This window comes from Mus musculus, chromosome 16, assembly GCF_000001635.26.
Source record: "Mus musculus strain C57BL/6J chromosome 16, GRCm38.p6 C57BL/6J".
NCBI classification, from domain to species: Eukaryota; Metazoa; Chordata; class Mammalia; order Rodentia; family Muridae; genus Mus; species Mus musculus.
Genome location: NC_000082.6, coordinates 75,377,089 through 75,400,154, shown reverse-complemented (window position 1 = coordinate 75,400,154; position 23,066 = coordinate 75,377,089). Strand labels below are relative to the sequence as shown.

The window sequence follows — 23,066 nt, the reverse complement described above, 5'->3', positions numbered from 1 at the left end:
ACTGGGATTAAAGGCATGCGCCACCACTGCCTGGCTACATTTTTGTTTTTATCAGTATTTTAAATCTTGTAAATGTGATCAATATTACATATCCAATGACATTGGAAAATATTATGTCAAATTATACCATATGACAATTAGAGAGTAAAAATATGTAATTTGAGTTTTCGTTTCATCATTAAATTATTTGTTATATTTAAAAGAGTTTATTATCTTCTTTGCTTGAAATCTATAAGTAGCTGTAAATTGTCTGCGTGAGGAGTTGAAGAGGTGTCTTAGCCGATGCGAATGCTGACTGCATAAGCATACATCTTATTCTGAGTTTATTTTGGTTTTTAATTATCTTACTAAGTAGCATGTTTTTAATTTTAAAAAAATTAAGTGTTTTCTTTTTCTTTTTTTTTTTTTTATTAATTATTTTACTTACTTACATTCCAAATGTTCTCCTTCCTGGTCGTCTTTTCATGAGTTCTTCAGACCATCCCCTCCCACCCCTCCCCCACCCCCCGACCTTTGCTTCTGAGAGGGTTCTCACCCTCCTACACCCACCCATACTTTCACCCCCACCCACCTTCACCTCAGCTCTCTAGCATCTTCCTTCCTTGGGGCATCAAGTTTCTATAAGACTAAGCACATCCTAACCCACTGAGGCCAGATAAGGCAGTCCTCTGCTACTTACATAGTGAGGGGCACAGACAAGCTCCTGTATGCTCTTTGGTTGGTGGTCACTGGATAGCCTTTCCTTCAGTCTTTGCTTCATTTTTTTCCCTGGATTTCCTTTAAAAAGGAACAGTTGTGGGTCAAGAATTTTGAAGATGTGTGGGTGGCCCCATGCCTCAAAAGGGGGCACTATCTAAGAACTGTAGGTGGTCTCTTTAGGTTCCATCTCCCCACAGTTGGGCATTTCGGCTAAGTCCATCCCCATTGGTTCCTGGGAGCTTCTCACATCCCTGGTGTCTGGGACTTTCTAGAGGTTTCCCTGGTCCTCCATACCTTGCAGCTGCATGTTTCTATTCATTCTCCTGACCCTCTGGCCTTCTCTACTGTCTTCCACATACCTGATCCTGGTCCCCTTTTACTCTCACCTTCACTTATCCCACACAGGTCCTTCCCTCCCTCTGCCTCCCATGATTATTTTGTTCCCCCTTCTAAGTGGGATTGAACCATCCACACTTGGGCCTTCCTTCATGTTAAACTTCTTATGGTCTGTGGGTTGTTTGTGTATTCTGCACTTTTTTTTTTTTGATTAATATCCACTTATCAGTGAATACATAACATGTATGTCCTTTGAGGTCTGAGTTACCTCACTCAGGATGATATTTTCTAGTTCCTTCCATTTGTCTGCAAAATTCACAATGTCCTCATGATTAATAGCTGAGTAATATTCCATTGTGTAAATGAACCACATTTTCTGTATCCATTCTTCAGTTGAGGGACATATGGGTTGTTTTCAGCTTCTGGCTATTATAAATTACGCTGCTATTGTCATAGTGGAGCATGTGTCCTTGTGGTATGGTGGAACAACTTTTCTGTATATACCCAGGAGAGGTATATCTTCAGGTAGATCTATTTCCAATTTTCTGAACTGCCAGATTGATTTCCAGAGTCATTGTACCATTTTTCAGTCCTACCTATAATGAGGAGTGTTCCTTATTCTCCACATCCTCTCGAGAATGTGCTGGCATTTGCGTTTTTGACCTTAGCCGTTCTGATTGGTGTAAGGTCAAACTCAGGGTACAATTTATTTTGTTAACCCTCCCCACCTCTGGTCATCGTCCCTTTTGGTGTTTCCATTTGAACCTTGCCTCTCTATTTTCTCTGATTTTCCCCTTCTATGCCAGTACCACAGAGTTTCCATTAGCCTCTGATGTCCCTTCATGGGCCTCTTACACATTTTCTGACAGATATGCACGCTCGCTCTCATGTAAACATATACATAATAATTAGAAATGAAAACTTGCATCTGAGAAAGCATGAGAAAGTCTCTCCCTGTGAGTTTCAGTTACCATGCATAATATATTTTTCCAGCTCAAGCCATTTAAGAATTCATTTTATTTTGCATTGAGTGAGAGTTAATTTAATAGAATATGGAAGAACAACGTGAATGGATGTTTATGCTAAGTTCTTAACATAATTTTGGCATCTATTATTCCTCTTTATGAAGATTTTGAATTTAGTATTCCCATGAAAGTCAAGGACATTGTTTGCAACTTACACTTTCATTTTATACAATGTTTAAAAATGAAACCTTTATTCTAAATTTTAAGGCATGCTTAATTTGGATAATTTAAAAATAATTTTTAAACATTTCATAGTACTTATAACTTTTGTTAGTATTACATCTCACCTAATCTGCATTACAGTTTGTATAAGGACGTGGACTGTAATAGTTCTCTAGTCCATATTCAGGTTTTTTTGTTTGTTTGTTTGTTTTTGTGTTTTGTTTTTGTTTTGTTTTTTACAGAGGGCTGTACAGGGCTGTATGCATACATGTCAGCATGGTCAAGTATCTGTCATCACATGGTAATATTGATTATTTCATTAGCATATTTATGAAGAAGGTGGATTTGAAAAATATTGTCAATATAGGTCACTTTTAGTCTTTAAGTAAATGAGATGGATTATTACATCTGACATTTGCTCTGACTTTAATTTCTATTATAGAATATCAGTTAAAATTGTATGGTGCATTGTATTTTGTCTTATCTTGCTTGTGATATTGATAAAAATTTATTTAAGTAAGATATGTTACCAATAGAGAATCAGCTTTGTTTTAAAAATACTGCCTTGCAAAGTATGTGACTTTATGCCTAGATCTACAGCTTTTAAGAAAAGATATATTTCAAGTAGGTAATTTTTGCTGGATGTGAGTCTTTAAGACAAAAAAATAAAAAATCAATGGCTTGTAAGGTCATCCTGTTTTTCTGAAAGTACCTAAAATGACAAAAACCCTATCACAGTGTTTTTGACATAAACTCAGTGGAATGCAGACCACTCTAGGTGTGAGTAGAATGAAAAAAAAAAGTGAAAGATATTTGGAAAACCACAGTGGGGTGAAAGCAGGGGTCAGCTTGTTAGGGTTTTATGCATCTTCAGTGAAAAATTACATAAGAGTCTTTATCAGGGAAGGGCCAGGGTATAACACCATCTTACCTACAAGTTCTCAGCATTTGCCAGCAGCCGTTTTACTTAGGGTTTTACTTCTGTGAACAGACACCATGACCAAGGCAACTCTTATATAGACACATCTACTTGCAGTTAGCTTACAGGTTCAGAGGTTCAGTCCACTATCAGCAAGGTGGAAGCACGGCTCCATTCAGGCAGGCATGGTGCAGGAGATGCTGAGAGTTCTACATCTTCATCTGAAGGCTGCTAGAAGACAGGCTTTCAGGCAGACAGGACTAGGTTGAGAGTATTAAAGCCCATGCCCACAGTAACACACCTACTCCAAGGCCACACCCACTCCATCAAGGCCACACCTCCTAATAGTCCCACTCACTGGGTCAAGCATATTCAAACTGCCACACCAGCTTAGAAACATTTGCCAAATGGTCAGGATGGAGGAAGACAGAAACAATTGTCTTACGCTTATTCCAGTTCACTTGATGACTGGAAATTAGCTGGCCTCAGCTTTCATGGATGTATTTCCTTCCCTTAAAAACTGTATTTTGGAGTAGGCGAGCAGTCGAGTTCAGTAGTGTCAGCTCTCCGCAGTTTGATGGTAACAAGTTTAGCTCTGCCTAGTTCTCTTTCTAAGGCAGTAAACGCTTCAGCCTGTCTCACTAGGAGAAAGACTTTGCATTTCTATTTCATCAGCGTTTACATCTTGGAACTATGATAGATATTATGGACCTGATGATATTAGAAAGTATTAACTTGAGCTATTCGATCACTTGTGGTTTAAAAGGTAAAAATATATAACTTGAATTGAATAGGTAAAAGGGAATACAGTGTTTATTTAAAGATGTTGTGATGACATTCATTTCTATTGTTAAAAATTTTTATATTTAATGCATTCTGAGTATGTTTTACCCTTACTCTATGCTACCCAATGCGTCCCCTCATCCAGATCCACCCTGTACCTGCATTTAATTAGAAAACAGAAGGTTTCTTAGGAAATAATGATAAAATGAAATTTAGTAAGATCAGCATAGGACAAAACAAACAGAAGGAAAAAAAGTGTAAGGGAAGGCACAGGAAACAGATCCACTACTTCATATACTCAGGAATCCCACAAAAAATGAAACCGGAAGCCATAGTATATACCCAAAGGACCTGTAGGGTTGGTTATAAAGAGAAAGAACCAGGCAGTGGTGGCATATGCCTTTAATCCTAGCACTTGGGAAGCAGAGGCAGGCAGATTTCTGAATTCAAGGCCAGCCTGGTCTACAGAGTGAGTTCCAGGATAGCCAGGACTACACAAAGAAACTCTGTTTCAAAAAACCAAGAGAGAGAGAGAGAAGACCAATAGATAGATAGATAGATAGATAGATAGATAGATAGATAGATAGATAGATAGATAGATAGATAGATAGATAGACAAATAAATAAATAAGTAAATAGGAAAAAAAGAGAAAAAGCCCAGACATGACATTATATGACCTTGAACTTCCAAAGATGCTGTTGAATTAATGATGTGTTGGCCATCTACTGAGTAGTTTTGTTTCATTTTCCACAGTAAGATTTACCTTGGCAAAAACTAATTTTTTTTTTTTTTACCAAGTGTCTATTTAATGAAGATAGATTCTGGACTAAGGAGGGAGTTTGTGTCTGCTGCTTTCATTTCAGCTCTACTACCCCATGTGGTTTACCCCGTGTAGTTCAGACCTATGTCATCCTGTGGATGTTGCTTCAGTCTCTGTGACTTCACATGCTCATTGGTCCCATTTTATTTAGATGGCCTTGCTTTCTTGGTACATTCTATCCTATCTGGCTCTTACACTCTTTTTTGTTTGTTTGTTTGTTTTTTTGTTTTTTTTTGGGGGGGGGGGATTTTTTTTTTTTCGAGACAGGGTTTCTCTGTGTAGCCCTGGCTGTCCTGGAACTCACTTTGTAGACCAGGCTGGCCTCGAACTCAGAAATTTGCCTGCTTCTGCCTCCCAAGTGCTGGAATTAAAGGCATGTACCACCACTGCCCAGCTGGCTCTTACACTCTTTCTGCCTCCTCTTTTCCAGGTTTCTCTGAGCTCTGAGGGGAGGAATTTGATGGATCCAACCCCTTTTAGAGCTGAGTATTCAGAGGTCTCTCACTCTGTGCCTAGGGTCTAACTGTAGGCTTTGGTATTTGTTCCCATCTACTATAGGAAGAATCTTCTCTGATGATGTCTCAGCAAGGCAGTGATCTATAAATATAGCAGATGTGGCATCAGGTATAAGTTTCATCTCATGGAGATAATCTTAAGTCAAATCAGATATTGGTTGGTTACTGTCAAAATCTGTACCATGATTGAACTGGTATATCTTGAAAGCAGGATGTCACTGTGGATCAAAGGCTTCATAGCTGGGTTATGTTTAATCTTCTTTGTAGCAAGCAGAGTACCTTCTACTATCTAGAAGAGGAGCCCATGGGATAAAGGCTATATTTAGACACTAGCTTGACTTCTCCATGTTCCATAAGTTGAGTAGATGTTGACTTCAGCAATGGGGCCTTGCCATCTGTTTGTGAGGAGCAACCTATAGCATTAACATAAGGGTAAAACATTCTCAGAATATGGGTTGTTTGGCAGCTTCTATGGAACTCCTTGACCAAACACACAATTAGATATAACCCATTATTACTATTGGAAGCTTTATATGGTAACAGGAGATTTTGGTTTGAGCTCTCTATTCCCCTACTATTTGGTAATTTCATTTATATCACCTTCATACATGTATATATTTTATAGAACTTTACTATACTATGTTTCTATACTACCTTTCAAATGGCCCGAATTCTAGCTGTCACTGCCAGTATTTCCTTTCTAAGCTTCATGTTTCCTTACCCTCCCTGCTTGGTTTTCCCATTTCAACAGCCCCCACCCTTAATATCCCATTCTGTTTTCGTTTCCTAGGAGATATAGCCCTTCAATCCCTCGTTTTATATCTACCCTCTGTGTTTCTATGGATTATAGCTTGCTTCTCATTGACTTTACAGCTAATATACATATAAGCAAATACATACCACATTTGTCTTCCTGAGCCAGTGTTATCCCAATCAAGATGATGTTTTTCTAGTTCAATCCATTTGCCCATGAATTTTATTATTTCATCCCTTTTAATGGTTGAGTAATATCCCACTGTGTAAATGTCACATGCTTATCCATTCTTATGTTTGTGGACATCTAGTTGTTTTCAATTTCTGGCTATTATGAACACAGCAGCAATGATCATGGTGACGCAAGTATCTCCATTGCAGGATGGCATGTTCTTTGGGTATATGTCTATGAAAGTAGTCCATGAATGGTATAGCTGGATCTTGAAGTAGATCTTCTCCCAGTTTCCTGTAAAATCAGCACACTGATTTCTATAGTGGCTGTACAAGTGTGCCCTCTCACCAGCAAGGGATGAGGGTTCCCTTTATTCTGCACCCTCACTGTCACCAGATGTTGTTCTCCTAATCTTAGCCACTCAGATAAGAGTTAGAAGGAAACAAGCAGTTTTGATTTTCACTTCCCTGATAGTTATGAATGTTGAACATTTCTTTAAGTGCTTCTCAGCCATTTGAGTTTCCTATTTTCATAGCTTTGTTTAGATCCATACCCTATTCTTTTTAATTGTGCTATTTGTTATCTTATTATTCAGCTTTTCAAGTTCTTTATATATTTTGGATATTAGTGCTCTATGTTTTTCCATTCTGGACACTGCAGCTTTGTCAGACTGATGGTGTCCTTTCTATGCAAAAGTTTTAGTTTGCTAAGGTCCAATTTATTGTTGATCTTAGTGCCTGCGCTAACAGGGTTCTGTTCATAAAGTATTCTCCTGTGTCAATGAGTTCAAAGCTATACCCCACTTTGTCTTCTATCACATTCAGTGTGTCTGGGTTTATGTTGAAGTCTTTAGTATATAGGGAGTTAAGTATTATGTAGTGTGATAACTTTTAAGGAACATAACAATATAATTATTAAAACTTGGAACCTCTTGCGCTTTTTTTTTCTCTCCTTTAAAAGTATCTCAGAATGAAATGGCTGTCAGCAGGATGAGGCACATGCCAGTAAACACCGCCAGCTTGAGATGGTTTTCATCCCAGGACTTTTTTTTTTAGAATTGTCTATAAGCCAATTGTGAGAAAATCTTAGTTAGTTTTAGGAGTTTTTCTCTGTAAAGAAGTGAGTTCAGTTCTTATCTTGATTTAGCCATTTTCTAAAAGCATACAGCAAAAGTTGTTTTGTAATTGTAGTTAAATAATTTGCATTTTCAAATAATCTTAGTGATATATATATATATATATATATATATATATATAAAACATTATTATGTCATCAAAAATACAAATATATCTAACTTATGTTTTTAGGTTGTGTGTCTGTGTATCCATATATATATATATGTGTGTGTGTGTGTGTGTGTGTAGTATTTATTATAGAAGTTTTATATTGATAATATATTGATATCTTGTTCTGAAAGCAACATGATGCCCATGTAACACCTATATTATTACAATATAAGGAGGAATCTTGAATATTGTTTGTTACTATGCCTTGATTACATTATTAGCATTAGCCAAGACTGGGTGGGAAGAGATTTATCTGATGAGTCATGTTGCCTGTCCAGGAATAGCAGATGTTTTAAACAATCACGTGAACACGCTGCAAAGCTTTAATCATGCTTGAAAGTAGGCATTAATGAAAACAATTTTTGGAATCCATCCCTTGAAGTAATGTTGACTCGAAGAAATATTAGTGCCCAAAAGCTATATCATGCAAAAATACTAACTTAAAATGACTTGAACAAATCATAAAAATTTAAAACAACCAAAGATACCTCAAACCCTATGAATTTTAGGTGAAATCTGTTTACACACAAAATATAGATTAGATTTTAATCTATTGTGATAGTTATATCTGAGTTCATGCATTCATTTATGATAAACATAATGTAATTACTGTGGCAGGTACTGGAGTCTTGCTTACTTTTAACACTGCAATAAATAAAATGCCTAGGCTGAGCATTGGATAGTTCATTTCACTGTACATAGTATGGATTTTGTTACATACATGGACAGAGAATTTAGTAGTGAGTTTGTGTTTATTTGATTATCTAATTTGTGCTTTCTATGTTCAATCTTAGCTTTGTCTCTTATTCTACTTTACTTTTTAATTGTGTGCCTGCATTCATTTGTATGTGGGCTAGTGCCCCCATATGAGAGTCTGCAGAACCCATGTATAACCGGATTTCCTGCAGCTGGGGCTGGAATTGCTGACAATTCTGAATCATGCGCAGACATGCTTATAGCCAGAATATGCATCTTGACCAAGAGCTCCAAGTACTTTTAACTTTTCTTTCAACTCTTCATCTCCAATTTTGCTTCTCTAGTGGCTGTGAAAATATTATAAATGCCTCTTCTTTTATTGTTCTTACTCCATGAGTGGAAAATATGAATCTATATATTAAATATTAATTTTTTGAGATTTATTTTTCAGTATATATACCTGTTATTATGGGCCTGCCACAAAATGCATGTTACAGTCAGAGGACAACTTGAAGGGGTCTGTTCACTCTATTTATGATGTGAGTCCCCAGGACTGATCTCACATCTTCAGGCTTGCCAGCAAACTTCTTACTCACTAAGACATTTTTGGCAGCTCCATATAATATACATTTTGGATATTAATGTTATAGGCTATCTGTATACATATCTACATTTTTAGTGTGCATATTTGTGCTGTGCAGTGGGATGTTTTTACATAAACACACATAATAAATTATGACCAGGGGGAACAAATTAGCATACCTGTGAATTTTTTTAATTACTTTTGTTCATATAAGAGCATATAAAAATCTGCCTTCATAAATACGTGTGTATCATATAATATTCTAACTTCTGTCTTCTTTGATACATTCGTTATTTAGTCTTTCTTATAGGAGTGCAACTTTACCTTATTCGATATACTTTCCATAGACTTTCTCTCTTACTTCTCTAGTAATACTCAACTTGATATATGAATTGACATATTTCTGAACTCTACATAGTGGTGAGCATTTTCTTTCATTTTAGTTCTCTTTGATGCCATTCACTGTCCAGACAATTCCAAATTTCTTCCATGTCAATAATGCAATGTCTCCTGTGTTTTAAGCTTTGTTTTATCTTACTGGATAAATATTTTCCACTATTTCTTTATTGATCCATTATTGGATAGTTGTCCCAGTTTCCATAGTGTGTCTATTGTGAATCCATAGCAGCAAACACAGGAAAACTGGTTTGTCATGGGGAATGGATGTCACTTCCTACGGAGACATGTAGCTGGGGAATTATGGTCACATTCTTGTTCGATTTCAAGGTTTGGCAGAACCTTCATTCTCTTTCCCATAGTACATACAAACAAGTACACACACACACACTTAAAAAAAAAACAAAACAAACGCAAAAACATTAAAACCAAACATGTAAAATCAAAATGTAAAATGCAAAAATCATACAAGAATTGTCAACTTAGAATATAGGCAACTGTGCTGCTTTAATACATAGAATTGCCAATGCAAAATTGTTAACTACAGGGGAAAAAAGAAGGATAAAAATTAATTTGGCCAAAAATGCACTAAACACAGTGGCAGATTACTGGACACTCAGGATGAATGTCAGTTTTGAATATCATGGTGTTTGCTGGAGTACTCTCTGAATCTAAAAACCCATATTCATCTTGACCCTATCATAGACTAATTCAGTAAAAAATGGTGATAGAATATGTGAACGTCAGATGAAGAGAAAATGAGAAATACCAGTAGGTGTCCATCCTATACAAGAATGACATCAATGAACATGCTAATGTGGGCAGAGGAAAACACACAAAGCCTCAACCCTTGACAAAGAACAAAAGACAATTAAGGAATACTGATGTGGAGGAAATCATCTTCCTAGGGAAGAACATACCATATCATTATCTAACACCACATGTTCAGTCCTGAAAACATAAATACCATTGCGATTATACAGAGTAAACAGATTGTATTTGTGAATTTAGAAATGCACACATGTAGCCAGGTGTAGTGGCACATGCCTTTAATCCCAGCACTTATGAGGCAGAGGCAGGCAGATTTCTGAGTTCGAGGCCAGCCTGGTCTACAAAGTTAGTGCCAGGACAGCCAGGACTATACAGAGAAACCCTGTCTCGAAAAACAAAACAAACAAAAAAAAAAAAAAGAAAGAAAGAAAGAAAAAAGAAATGCACACAGGTATAACAAAATTCAAAGAAAAGGGTGACAATGAATTTGAAATGGAACAATGGAGATACAACGGGTCTGGAAGAAGGAACAGGAAGCAGGTATGATATCATTATAATCTCAATGATCTAAAAAAGAAGAATGCAGTGCAATTAATAAAGTCTCTCTTTGATATGTGTTTTATTACCAGAAAAGTATAAAATTCTGTTTAAATACAGTTAGCAATCATAAAAGTACTTTAGTTCTAAGCTACATGCCATACAGTAGTAAGATCATAAATGGTGCTGTAAAGAGTAAAAGCCCATGGCTAGAGAATTCTCAGGCTAGCACAAGGCTATTGATGTTGTTTTCTAATTGTCATGCTATCAAACTGACTTCTAAATAACTATGTTTATAACCACAGGTTCGTGCTGCATTGCATGTTGCCCTATATAGGAGTGACAGAAATAGGGCACATGTAAAAGGCCTAAGTGGGTACCTAATTCACTAGTGTGGAATGATGAAGAGGAAGTATGCCCTGTCAATCATGGTCATAAGGAATATATCAAAGAAGCGAGTTCACGACACTTCTTTACTTAGAACTTATGGAAGTATAATATATCATTTTCCATCAACTTTGAAAGCAAAGGGGTTTAAGTGCTAATATGTAACCTGTAAAAATCAGTAATGTACATGGTGTTCTTATGTTGTCGTGTAATACATGGCCCTTTCTGATGCCAGGTATAGGGTTTTTTTTTTAACCATTCTTAATGAACCTAGAGTGGTAGATATTATTCAGATTAACATTTAATGATCAAGGGTACAATGGACATGCTCAATGTATATACAATGAGTATGCAGATAGACTTTTGCTTTTAGGAAGTTTAAATCACACTTAGGAAGTTTAAATGACTCTTACATGTAATGAGTAATGGGAAAGAAAGATCAGATCATACAATCAAGAGCTCAGGAACTAAAAATGAAAGGCAAAGAAGAGTAAGTTAGGCAGGTTATAGACCTTGATTAAGTGCAAAGAAACAGGCAGATATCACTTACTCTCTAAATATGTATCGGGGGGGGGGAGGAATGGGCAAAATAGTGCTTGGGAAGAAGGAAATTTGAAAGCCAGGAGTAAGAAAGGGAATGGTTTATAAAGAGATGCTAACATTTGATTTTACATTAGCTAGGAATGACAGCAGGACATGGAAATGAAAGTAGCTACGCGCCAGATGGAAATCCTCATGAAAAGTTCTTGATGGAATGGTTTCAGCATCATGTAAGTGAAAGCAATATTCCAGATTGCAGAGGTGGAAAAAAAAGAGGGAGAAGATCAAACTGTCAAGATCAAACTGTCATTAAGTGCTAGAGAAAAGGTATGAGAGAGAAACTATAGAGTAGATTGATGGAGAGTTAATGTAGAGGGATAGAGCTATAGGAAAATATAGAAACAATAATATTTTGATTGTACTCCATGAAGCAAGGATATCAAGAAGTACTTATACTAAATGATGGGGTGAAAGTTGGAGAATTCACAGTGCTACATAAGGTCATGATTTTATGTAACCACAGGCTACTGGGGTAGATCAGAAAGTCATTTTATTACCAGAATACAGTGTATTTTATGAAGACCAAAGCAAAGGTTCAGTGAATTATGTAAGGTGATCAAAACACAATAAATAATAGGCCCTACCACTTAGTCAATGTGAAAAATCACTGTGTGAAAAATATATAAAAAACTGAAAATAATGGGCTTAAATAAATATTTCTAGCCCAGAGCTTAAAAAGAAAAACCATGTTTGGTAGTGCTCTTATTACCAGTATGATGCAAGTAAATATATCATAAACCCATTGTTTTGAGTAGTAACTGTGCTTGAGGAGTTGTATAGGGGTCAGTGACATGGCTCAGTGGGTACTGTATCAGTGACTTTGTGTAGATATGATAAAAATACCATTTCCAAAACAATTAACAGAATACATAGTCTATTTCAGTTGAGGATTTCAGAAGAAGAGCTCAAAATAGCAGTACAGGCCTGGGAACAGATGGTGACACAGGTGACTAAGAAATCATAGCTTCAACCACACACATGAAATAAATAGTGACTGGAAATTTAGTGAGTCTGTGGACTCTCAAAGTCAGCCATCCTGTGATCTGTGTCCTCCAGAAAGGCTTCTTGTTTTAAAAGGTCTGTAATCTCTTTAAATAATGCCAGCCACCAAGAACCAAGAGGGACTAAATCTTCAGTACATGAGCCTATGGGAACTATTTTTTACTCAAACCACATACTCATTGATTATAATAATCAATTATTTCCTGGTGGGATTGCATTGAGATCTTTGATTTCAAATCAATACCTTTAGTGTACAAAATAGGTCAACAAGCATTAGTAATTTGTGTACTGTTACTTAGTATTTTAAAAGTTTAACACATTTTTTATTTTTAATCTAAAGTGCAACTGGTAGTACTCACTAAATTTTCAACTATAGTTTATGACTGCAAAATATTTCTTAAAATTCTATATTATTGAGCAAATGAACATGTCATGAAACTGATGGAAATGGTATGAAATTAAAAGAGGAAAAACATTTCAAAATTGAAAAGAAAGTATAGTTCCATATACTTGACATGAAGTTTTTCTGTGTATAGCTAATTAACTGAGACCAATTTTTAAGAGTTAATAGTGCATGTTAACCTTCAATACGAGAGGACATACTTTGATGAGGGAATGGCATGTAAGTCCATGACTTTTCAGCATTAAATGAAATCCTAAGGCATAATAATGTTTCTGCATACCATATAGAGAAATATATATACAACCAATCTCATTCAAATGGACTTTGTCATAAAAATACTGGTATTTTTTAAAAATCAAATACAGGTTTTATAAGTTAGCATCACTAACTGGGCTCAAGTCCAGTATAGTTTGAAGCATACGTATACATTTATATGTTGTGGTGTCTTCTCTCTCTTTTCTTCCACTATGTGACCATACCTGGGGTGCCTACACATGGAAGGAACAGCAGGATAGGTAACTTTCTCTCTAGTGCAGATATCATAGCAACTCCTGTCCCTTCCAGGGGTCATATACAGGAACAGGAGGCCAACATAATATAGACCAATGTCATTAAGCTGTAGATAATCTGAAAACTGCACATTTGTTTCAAGCAATAAAATATGAAAGTTAACATGTAGCATAGAGTTACTGCTCTGTATGTCACAGTACATAGTAAGTAAACAGCCTTAGTATTTGATAAGTAAACTTAAATTTATTTCATCAAATGAAAATTTAGACATTTCATATTATAGAGCACTGTCAACCCAAAACAATGAAAGAAGATATACAAGAAACTTTAGAATGTGAAAATTCCTCAGTCATTATTTCATCAAGTGTTCATGAAAACATTTGGGAGGAATAAACCAAACTCTCTGCTCAGTATACGTTGTCAGACATATTCTTGAAGTTATAACTACAATTGGTATAAGAATTAAGATGGAAGATATACCTCCGAATTTTTTTCCAATTTAAATTTGAGCATAGTTAGCCATGACTGTGGACAAAGAATATTCAAATGAAGCATTTTTCTATATTCAAATTTATTTTTTTAAAAAAAGATTTCCACATCTTGCTCCAGCTATGAATTCCTCGAGTCACATTAATGGTGATCTTGCTAAGATTTGAAAATTTTCTAGTCGTTAAAATTAAAGGTAATGGTCTGACTGGCTTCTTTAAAAACTCCTGGTAAGTGTGTGGTAGTTAGTAATGATAATTCCAGCACTTAGGCTGAGGCAGGGAAATTTTTCTGAGATTAAATAAGCCAGGGCCACATATAGTAAGACACTGTATCAAAGATCTCACCCTCTAACCAAATAAACACGTAAGTAAATACCCAGGGTAGTACACACATTTTTATTTCTCCTTTATTTCCAATTTTATGTTGATATTTCCATTAATATAAAGCACAATTTCTAATTCAAGATTACATTTTATTTCTTAAAATGCAACTCTGTTCGTTTGTGACCAAATGTTCCAGAGTATGCTGACTTATACCTGTTACTTATGTCATACCTTGTGTTCTGGAGGACAAATCTTTCTACAGAGAATGAAGAGTTCCCTAATTCTGTTGACACCTGTTGTCACAAATGCTAGCCACATTTTAACCTTGCCATAAAGTCTAATCAACGTAAGAGCATTTTAATGTACCTGTGGCAGTGCTTTTAGGAGAGAGAGAATAGGTCTTCTGACCTTCATAAGTGGTATTCGATGCTTACTCCGGGGATGATAGAATTAGCTTAATTTAAGGTACAATTTGATGGAAATGCTTTCCTGCTTAAAATTAGATGCTCTGCTAATGCCCACAACGTGAAGAAGGCTGAATGCTATGAGTTTCTAATGCAATAGAAACACAAGTGAGGCCAGCGGAGTCATTTTGTCGTCAGTAATCAGCATGAGGTTGCCCTCAGTGCCTCAGGTTCTTATTTTTAATTTAACAAGAAATCTTAAGTGTACCGTAGTGTGGACTATATTTGACTCAGCTATTTCCTTAGAAAGAAAGTGCAATACTTTACTTCCTCTGACCTTGAGTCAAAGCTTTAGACTTCATGAGGAATGTACATGAGGTATCAACTTTAAAAGTCTATGAAGACTATGATTCTGAGTGGATTGGGGGTGAGCTGGATAGAAAGAAAAGAAGAAAGAGATGGTTTTTTTAACATGGCCAGATGGTAATTTTTACTAGTTGGCAGTGTGATGAAAAGCACGTTTTTTTTTTTCTTTTGAAGGAAAGTATATATTATAGTCTGGCACAACCGAATGTGCAAAAGCATCCAAAAATAGATAAAATATTCTTTAGCTTGGAAGTAAATTTATGGTAAACTTCTATAGTGCATGGCATGAGGTATTTAGAGCAAGGAAAGGTGGCAATGAGTCTCATTCGAAGAATTCAAAGTGAGGAGGTGATGCCGAAGGGAAATTATCCCCTCTAAAACTTACATTCTGTTCTTAAGCCATTTTTTAGGATCAGTGGAAAGCCGGGTGATAATCTTTTGAATAGTGACTGCTTTCTTCTGCTGCTGAGGACACCACCAACTTTGTTTAAGTCACAGTCCATATTTTCACAGCTGTAAACCATCCAAACTCTAGTCTTCCCAAAGGAGGCTTGTGAAAGTCTGTTCTTACACATTGAAGAGCTTGGGGTCCAGCATTTTGCTCATATGAATATGTGCATTTGTGACATGAACTGATAAACCATCACAGCCCGCACACCAAGAGTCCATCTATTGACATGTCACCTCAGATTACACTCTTGATTTAATTCAAGATTAGTATTTTTGAACGATTTCTAAATTTCTATTCTATTTATTTTTAATTTTAATTAAACTTGCTATTTGGCTTTTTCAGACACATGTGTTGTATGTTTTGGTCACTTTAGTGGACTGAATTCTATCTCCTTCTCAGACCTGCTAAACCTTGCCCTTGCTACAAGTTTCCTTATCACATTCATGACTTCTTTTGTTTAATGCCACACTGAGTCTAATCCAGATGATCTATGTGACCGGGAACTTGGGCGTATCTACTGAAGTCTGATAGGCTCACATGTGACGATATTACTAAACACACTGGCTACCCCTTACTCAGTATCATCTTGTAGCCAATTGTACATCATAGAGAGGTAATGCCTCAGGGATTGCTCTTCCTTCTGTGCGTGACTATTGACAGGATCAGTCTTGTTCAGCTACATTGGAGATTACCTCAGCAGCTACAGGATCATGGTGGCAATGGATGAGTGATTACTGGAAGATAGGTTTTGTTTGTTTGTTTGTTTGTTTCAGCCTTTCTCTCTATTTCTGGCCCTTCCATTCCTTTTTTATAGTTCTATAACATCTGGATGGGTGATATTTTTGTATTATTTATAGCTGAGCACTGAACCATCACTTGTTCTTAGCACTTAATGTCAGTATATACATTCACTATTGTTCACTGCAAAGCATCCCTTCTGTGATTAAGGTAGAGAATAACATATGTATGTGGGTATAAATATAAATATTTAGAAGGAATTCTGAGTAAATATTCATTTAGCTAGGTCGTATATCCTCTTCTATCATGGGTTTTTTTTTTTTAACTTGGTTTACTATACCAGTTATGAATTCCCTCCTGTGGAGCAGATCTGACACCTAATGGAACTGGCTGGTTACCTCAGTAACCTATTGTTTTACTATTAAGTCAGATGTCTAGCAGGTTTATCACTGTAGTTCATAGACCTTAGAGCTTGTCTATCGATGTCTTACGCCCCCCTCCCCAGTAGTCTGCATAGTAGCCTGTAAGGATGTAAATGCAAACAAAAAGAAAACTTCCTGGACAGTTCTTGATTTCTGTGTCTTATAAGGTATGCGGTGTTATAAGCCATCAAGTCTTACCAACTCTTTCTAGTAATCAAACATGCCAAATTTTAATAGACTGCATAACTTTAGTGGTCTTTGAGATGCCCTGGACCTCATAATGACGGAATCCATGCTCAACTATGGTGTCTTTGTTGAATAACTATTGTGCTTTTACAACAGCATTATTTACCCATACAGGATATCTCTCCTATTTTTCAAAACATATTTCTTAAATTGACCTAGCAAGTAAGAAATTTTCATGTGGATTTTTTATGCAACTAATGTTTTAATTAATTCTCCCACCTCCCCTTCCCCATTTTTCTCATATTCAGCATACACATCCCTGATGAAATATATACGTAAATGTTTCTCTTTCATGATTTACTAAATAAGAGCCTCATCAACTGTTGGTGAATTTAAACTTATCAAGATTATAAACTCAACAATATTTCATTGTTAATTCCTTGTCTGCCAATTAAAGATATTTAAGATTCTTTTGTCTATCTGTGAAGTTCTTTTAACTGTAATTATAAATTAAAATTGAACATGGCAAGAAATCCTGAAACAATCTCCTCTGTGATTTCTTTGACACTATCTTTCAGATCCTCATCATGTCAGACTTGTGTCCTTTGTGCCCTGCGTAGACCTGCCTCCCAAAGTCTGATTTAATGTATAGTCCATCTTCACGCATATGTAACTTCCTGAAAAAATAAATGTAGTTGCAACTTTTGCTTACTTCTCATTGTTTTACTTCTCATTTTTTGCTGTCCTTCTTTCATATTATATATCCTTGTGTTATGACTGTGAGTTAAGTCTTTTCTTTCTTTCTTTCTTTCTTTCTTTCTTTCTTTCTTTCTTTTTCCTTCTTCTTCTTCTTCTTCTTCTTCTTCTTCTTCTTCTTCTTCTTCTTCTTCTTCTTCTTCTTCTTCTTCTTCTTCTTCTTCTTCTTCTTCTTTGGCTTGTTGAAATTGGAAATTGATTGCTTCATTTCTTGTTATTCACACACAGACTCCCATACCCTTTGGTATATATTCCCTAATAGCATTTTCACTAATTGTATCAGTTTATATGTTCTCTTACATATATTAAGCCTTAATTGAATTATGATAGCTAGTAGAATTTTTATATGTAATGTTTCTCTGGAACTGTATGTCGATAGAAATTAACATTGTTTGGAACATTTACTTTGATTTTTCTAAATATGTTATTTAAATATAGCATCATTTAAATATAAATACTTAAGCCATATTCACTCTTTAAAAAGTTGTCTTTGCCTTACAGACCATCTGCTCAGAAACATGTTTGTTATAAAATCTACCATCTTAACCTCTTTGCTATTCAACCATCCAACAATCAATATACACTAACAAGTAACTAACTGCAAAATGGTTGGCTAAAAGACTGCTAGAACCTCAACCTATGAAAAACACAGTGAGATAAAAAAGGCTATATGAGAAATGGTGATACATTTCTGTTTATGCTTATAAAATAAACATATTGCTTTATGACATCAAATTTCAAGGAAAAAGTACATTTAAAAAAGACCAGAGAACCTAAGTCAGATAAATGTGAAGAATTATAGATAAAACAGATTTTTAAGAGATAGGTAATCCTAGATGCTTTCATTGAGATATATTTTCCCTTTATAAGAGATCTGGTGTTTTATAAAACTTGGATATCTAATTCTATTAAATATATGCATACACATGTGTGCACATTTATGATATAAATGTGTATTGAAATTTGCCTCAGATTTGAGAACTAGTATCTAAATGATTCTTCAAAAGTTCTTTCTCTGGCCTTTCTTTGGATTCTCATGAGTTTGCAAAGTATATATTATTGTATCAGTGAAAACGGATACTTTTAATATTAATAGGGCAGGAGAAATTTTATTGTGAATAAAGGGAGGAATAGTCAGAGGCAGGGACATCTGGGAGATTCCACAGTGGGCCTGATTAGACTGAACTGGACCCTGTAGGGAGAGGAAGAGAGAAGGGAAAGAGAGGAACCAGGTGCAGCAACCAGGAGTCCCACAAGAGGGCAGAGTAAAAGGGTCAGTTAATGAACTGATTGGATTATATAGGGAAGGAGAGATGGGAAAGAGAAGACTGGGCACTGGATTGGAGAATTTAGGATATGTGTGTGTGTGTGTGTGGCAGGACTGCCCTGTAACAGGGAGAGACTGAGGGATGCAGGGAGAAGCTGGTGCCCCAGCATTTGCTTTGGTATGCTAAACAGGAACCTCAGCCATCCCTCCCTTTTTATTGATAATAAATAAATGATAAGGGATGAGGCAATCTTATGTGTGACTAACAGTACCAAGTTGCTAGCATCCATAGGTGGTATTTAATGCACCACACGTCTTGCCCATTAGAAAGCATCAAACATTGCTGAAGTGAAGACAAGTAAGAATAATATTTAGCTTAGTTATTGAAGAGACCATACCAATACAAGTGATTCATTCAGTTCTGGATTTTAGTTCATAAATATGGGCAAGATAGAGGATACTTCTAATTCATGTCAGATTTCAGACAATTATCAGTATAGTGAGTTTAGCAATGACTTGAAGGTTGTTCATTGAGGTTGTTCATAGCCTCGTCTTTTTTCAGCACAGTTCACTTCCCAGATGAGAGGTTATAAAACCCATTTACATAAGGTAGACCTGAGAGGGCGAGGATAAAAAGGTTCAAAGTCATTTTACTGTAGTGCTCAAGAAAGATGATAATGAATTGTCTCTTATCCTATTCCTTATTTATTAAATTATTGGATATTTTATATATTTTCTTAGATTTCAGGATTTATTTCAGTTATTGCTGGTTGAAAGCCATTTTGCTTTCAATGTGGCCTTTATTTTATGCCCATTTACCGTATCTTAGTTGCCATTAGCTACATGTTTTGGAATATCAAGAAACTATTGGTGGAATTAGAAAAAATAGTAATTAGCCAAACTCTTCCGAACACAAACAGCCTGGACCTAACCCGATATCTCCCATTTTCAAATTATGTGATTTAGAGCCAGCTAATTATTTTCTGAACTTAATTTTTTGCATTATTATTATTATTATTATTATTATTATTATTATTATTATTTTGGTTTTTCAAGACAGGGTTTTCTGGTATAGCCCTGGCTGTCCTGAAACTCACTTTATAGACCAGGCTGGCCTCAAAGTCAGAAATCTGCCTGCCTCTGCCTCCCAAGTGCTGGGATTAAAGGTGTGTGCCACCACCGCCAGGAGCATTATTTTACATACAAAAATATATTAAATATATATAAGACTAAAATCTTCACAGTCTTTGGTACATTAAAAACTTTAGAGAATATTCTATTAGAATTTTGAAAATTCAGTATTGGTATTTGGTTGTGAAATCTCTGGTGGGTCTGAGATATATCAGCATTCTCCTGTTATGAAGGATTCTTATCAGAGAACATTTTGACTGTGTATAAGGAAAAATTGGAATTATGTCTCAAATTAGAAATCCATTCTTAGTAAGTCATTGGTTATAAAGCTTCATGTTTCCTGGGAAATATGTTTGAGACTTAATTAGTTATAAATGGAAATGGCTAGGTTATGTAAAATGAAAATGCTGCAATTTTTGTGTTTTTCTTTCCTACACTTAATTTTATTTCATCAGATAAAAAGACATAAGAAATCTACATTGCTTTCTTAGGGGGGGGCAGCATAAACACACGAGTTAGCAACAGATACAACTATATTTATTTCTTTTATATCAGGAGATGAAATATACTTTTGAAATTTTTTTATGTAGACATAGAAAAATGATGATCAGTATTTAATGGGAAGAGTAATGCAATGACTATCTGAGACTCTACACAAGGCCTCAGTAAAGGTGTTGTGAGCCGATGATGTGCAAACAAAATTGGGAAAAACATAACTTCCACGTGGAAGTGTCGTGAGTGATAAATGAAAGGGTGAAGATGAAAAGATCACAGGAAGTCAGCTCCGATGAAATACTGCTTCCATCACTCCGGGAAGATTAAAGTGGTGAAAATCAGATTAGTTCTTGGTCATTTTGATTCACCATGCTATATATTTTCTACCTTAGGTTTCTGGGGAGAAAAGTCTAAGAAAACAATAATTTCCTTCAAAGGAGAAAAACTTGTGGATAAACATAAATGCATCAGAGCTCAGATCAGTTCTTCGTCCTCATTAATAACTGTTCCAGGTTTAGCAAAGGTCTAAGCTAGGATCAGAGTCCAAAGAGAAATCGGGGCACACTAAATAGCTCTACATAGAGTTAACATATGCAAGTGTATCTATTCTTAAATTACTTTATTTTTATAGCAGTTATAATCCCCAGAATAATGTAGCAGAAAAGCTATGACTAAGGAAGACTTTCAGTGTATTTCTGGGTTAATGCTACACAGAATTAAAGAGCAGAACTATCTTGAAATAAATTTCTCCATACTCTACTCTTTGGACTATCTGTCACATTGTACTATAGATTTTGGTTTCTAATGTGATTGCACTAAATTTAATAGGGTATTTTTTAAATGTACCTTGTGAAATCTTTGATAATTAAATAGTTACAACAGTGTCTTCATATACAAATATTTACACACTTTCATAACTTATTGTTATTTAATTGTATTGTAATTCAAGATTTGCTTACAATGAAGTCATTTATTAAACTACTTTTTAAAATAGTTTCATGCATTGTGTCTCAGCACTGGGGTGGGCATTGGTTCCCTGTGTATTTTATATATGATCCCTTAGAATTCTATGTGTTTCTAATGTGACAATAACACTAACCATTTTTAAGTACTATAATGGTTGCCGTGCCTTCTTTAACTCTTAAGCGGTATCAAGGTAAAATATTCAATACAAACTAGAGAGTTAACCTCTTGTTTCCATAATACTGATGAATTTTGCTTCATGTGTGTAGAGTATAGACTTCTCAGGCTGGTATGTTTTCTTTTCTTTTCTTTTTTTTTTTTTTTTTTTTTTTTTGGTTTTTCGAGACAGGGTTTCTCTGTATAGTCATGGCTGTCCTGGAACTCACTTTGTAGACCAGGCTGGCCTCAAACTCAGAAATCCACCTGCCTCTGCCTCCGGAGTGCTGGGATTAAAGGCTTGCGCCACCACGCCCAGCAAGTTTTCCTTAGTTACGTACTGCCCTCTTAGTCTCATAAATATGTTCAGTAATTTAAACAAGTATAAATATTATTATACAATATTTTTGCCATGATATATTATATGCTTTAATGCTTAATTTTTCCATGTCATCATATTTTATATTCTGTCTCTTTCAAAAGTGGAGTTAAACCTTTAAAGAAAATTATATATATATATATATATATATATATGTGTGTGTGTGTGTGTGTGTGTGTGTGTGTGTGTGTATTTCTAATATTAACTCAGTTTCCACTTTTTATTTTGGCTATAATTCTGCATCATTATTTTATCATTGCATTCTGAAAAAAGGTTTTTTTTTTCAGTTTGTTTGGTTAATGTATTTTATTTCACATCAACTCTCCAATGTTCACCTGAACATTAACAGAGTAAACGTTAATCACCTCTCTATCTGAATAACTTGAGGGTCATAGAATAGTTTTGCTTTGACCAGCTATAGCATGTAATAGCATTGGTTCTACTCAATGTATCTCCTTATTTTAAAATCCTAAACAAAAATAATAAATCATCTTAATAATATATTTACAATTGCTTTTGTTCCCAGCATTATTTACATTTATTAACCCGTGTTTTAGATCCTGAGACTCATCATGTCCAGTAGAAGCCACTTTCTTTCTAAAAGCAGCATCCTATTTTCTGAAACTCATATATCAGTGCCCTTAACTAGAAATTGCATGTAATTGTAATATTTCTTTTAAAACATTAAAATTAAATTTATTTTATAGTTAGTTAAGGCTTACAATCCTAGACTGGTGACCTCATTTTTCTTAGCACTGTAAAAATATTGTATTATCTTCTATAGTTTATAAAAGTTATCTTGTTTTTAACTCCTAGAGTATGAGCTACATTTCCCTGGTAAACTGATAATACTGTGAATTGAATTGTGACCTATGACACTTCCTCAAAATGCTTGCAAATGTGGCATTGTTTAGAAATATAGATTTTGCTCATGATCATTTAAAAATTCACTCCTCACCCTGGGTCCTGATCTGAGCATTCTTCCATAAAAGGATGGCTTTTGATAGATAAACAAACAAAAACAGATGGTAGACTACATGACAGATCTCCAAGAGAAACTGAAACTTTGGAAGATGTAAAGAAAAGTCTCTCTGGGCTGCCTCCCACCATCAGAGCTCACAACAGGAGTTACTTCAACCACCATTTTCAGATTTTACCTTCAGAAGTGAGAGACAATTCCTTTT

The 23,066-nt window shown here is 35.4% G+C and overlaps 1 protein-coding gene and 1 long non-coding RNA gene across 5 annotated transcripts in view; both read left to right on the top strand.

Annotated features, from left to right (window-relative positions):
* Nucleotides 1–23,066, top strand: part of Robo2 (roundabout guidance receptor 2) — a 1,555,468-nt gene that overhangs the window by 47,289 nt on the left and 1,485,113 nt on the right. The gene's annotated exons all lie outside the window — the stretch shown is intronic.
* On the top strand, nucleotides 7,516–17,421 carry Gm30116. Its single transcript, XR_384964.3, has 2 exons — nucleotides 7,516–11,611; nucleotides 17,314–17,421. It is a non-coding gene; the product is annotated as a predicted gene, 30116 (long non-coding RNA).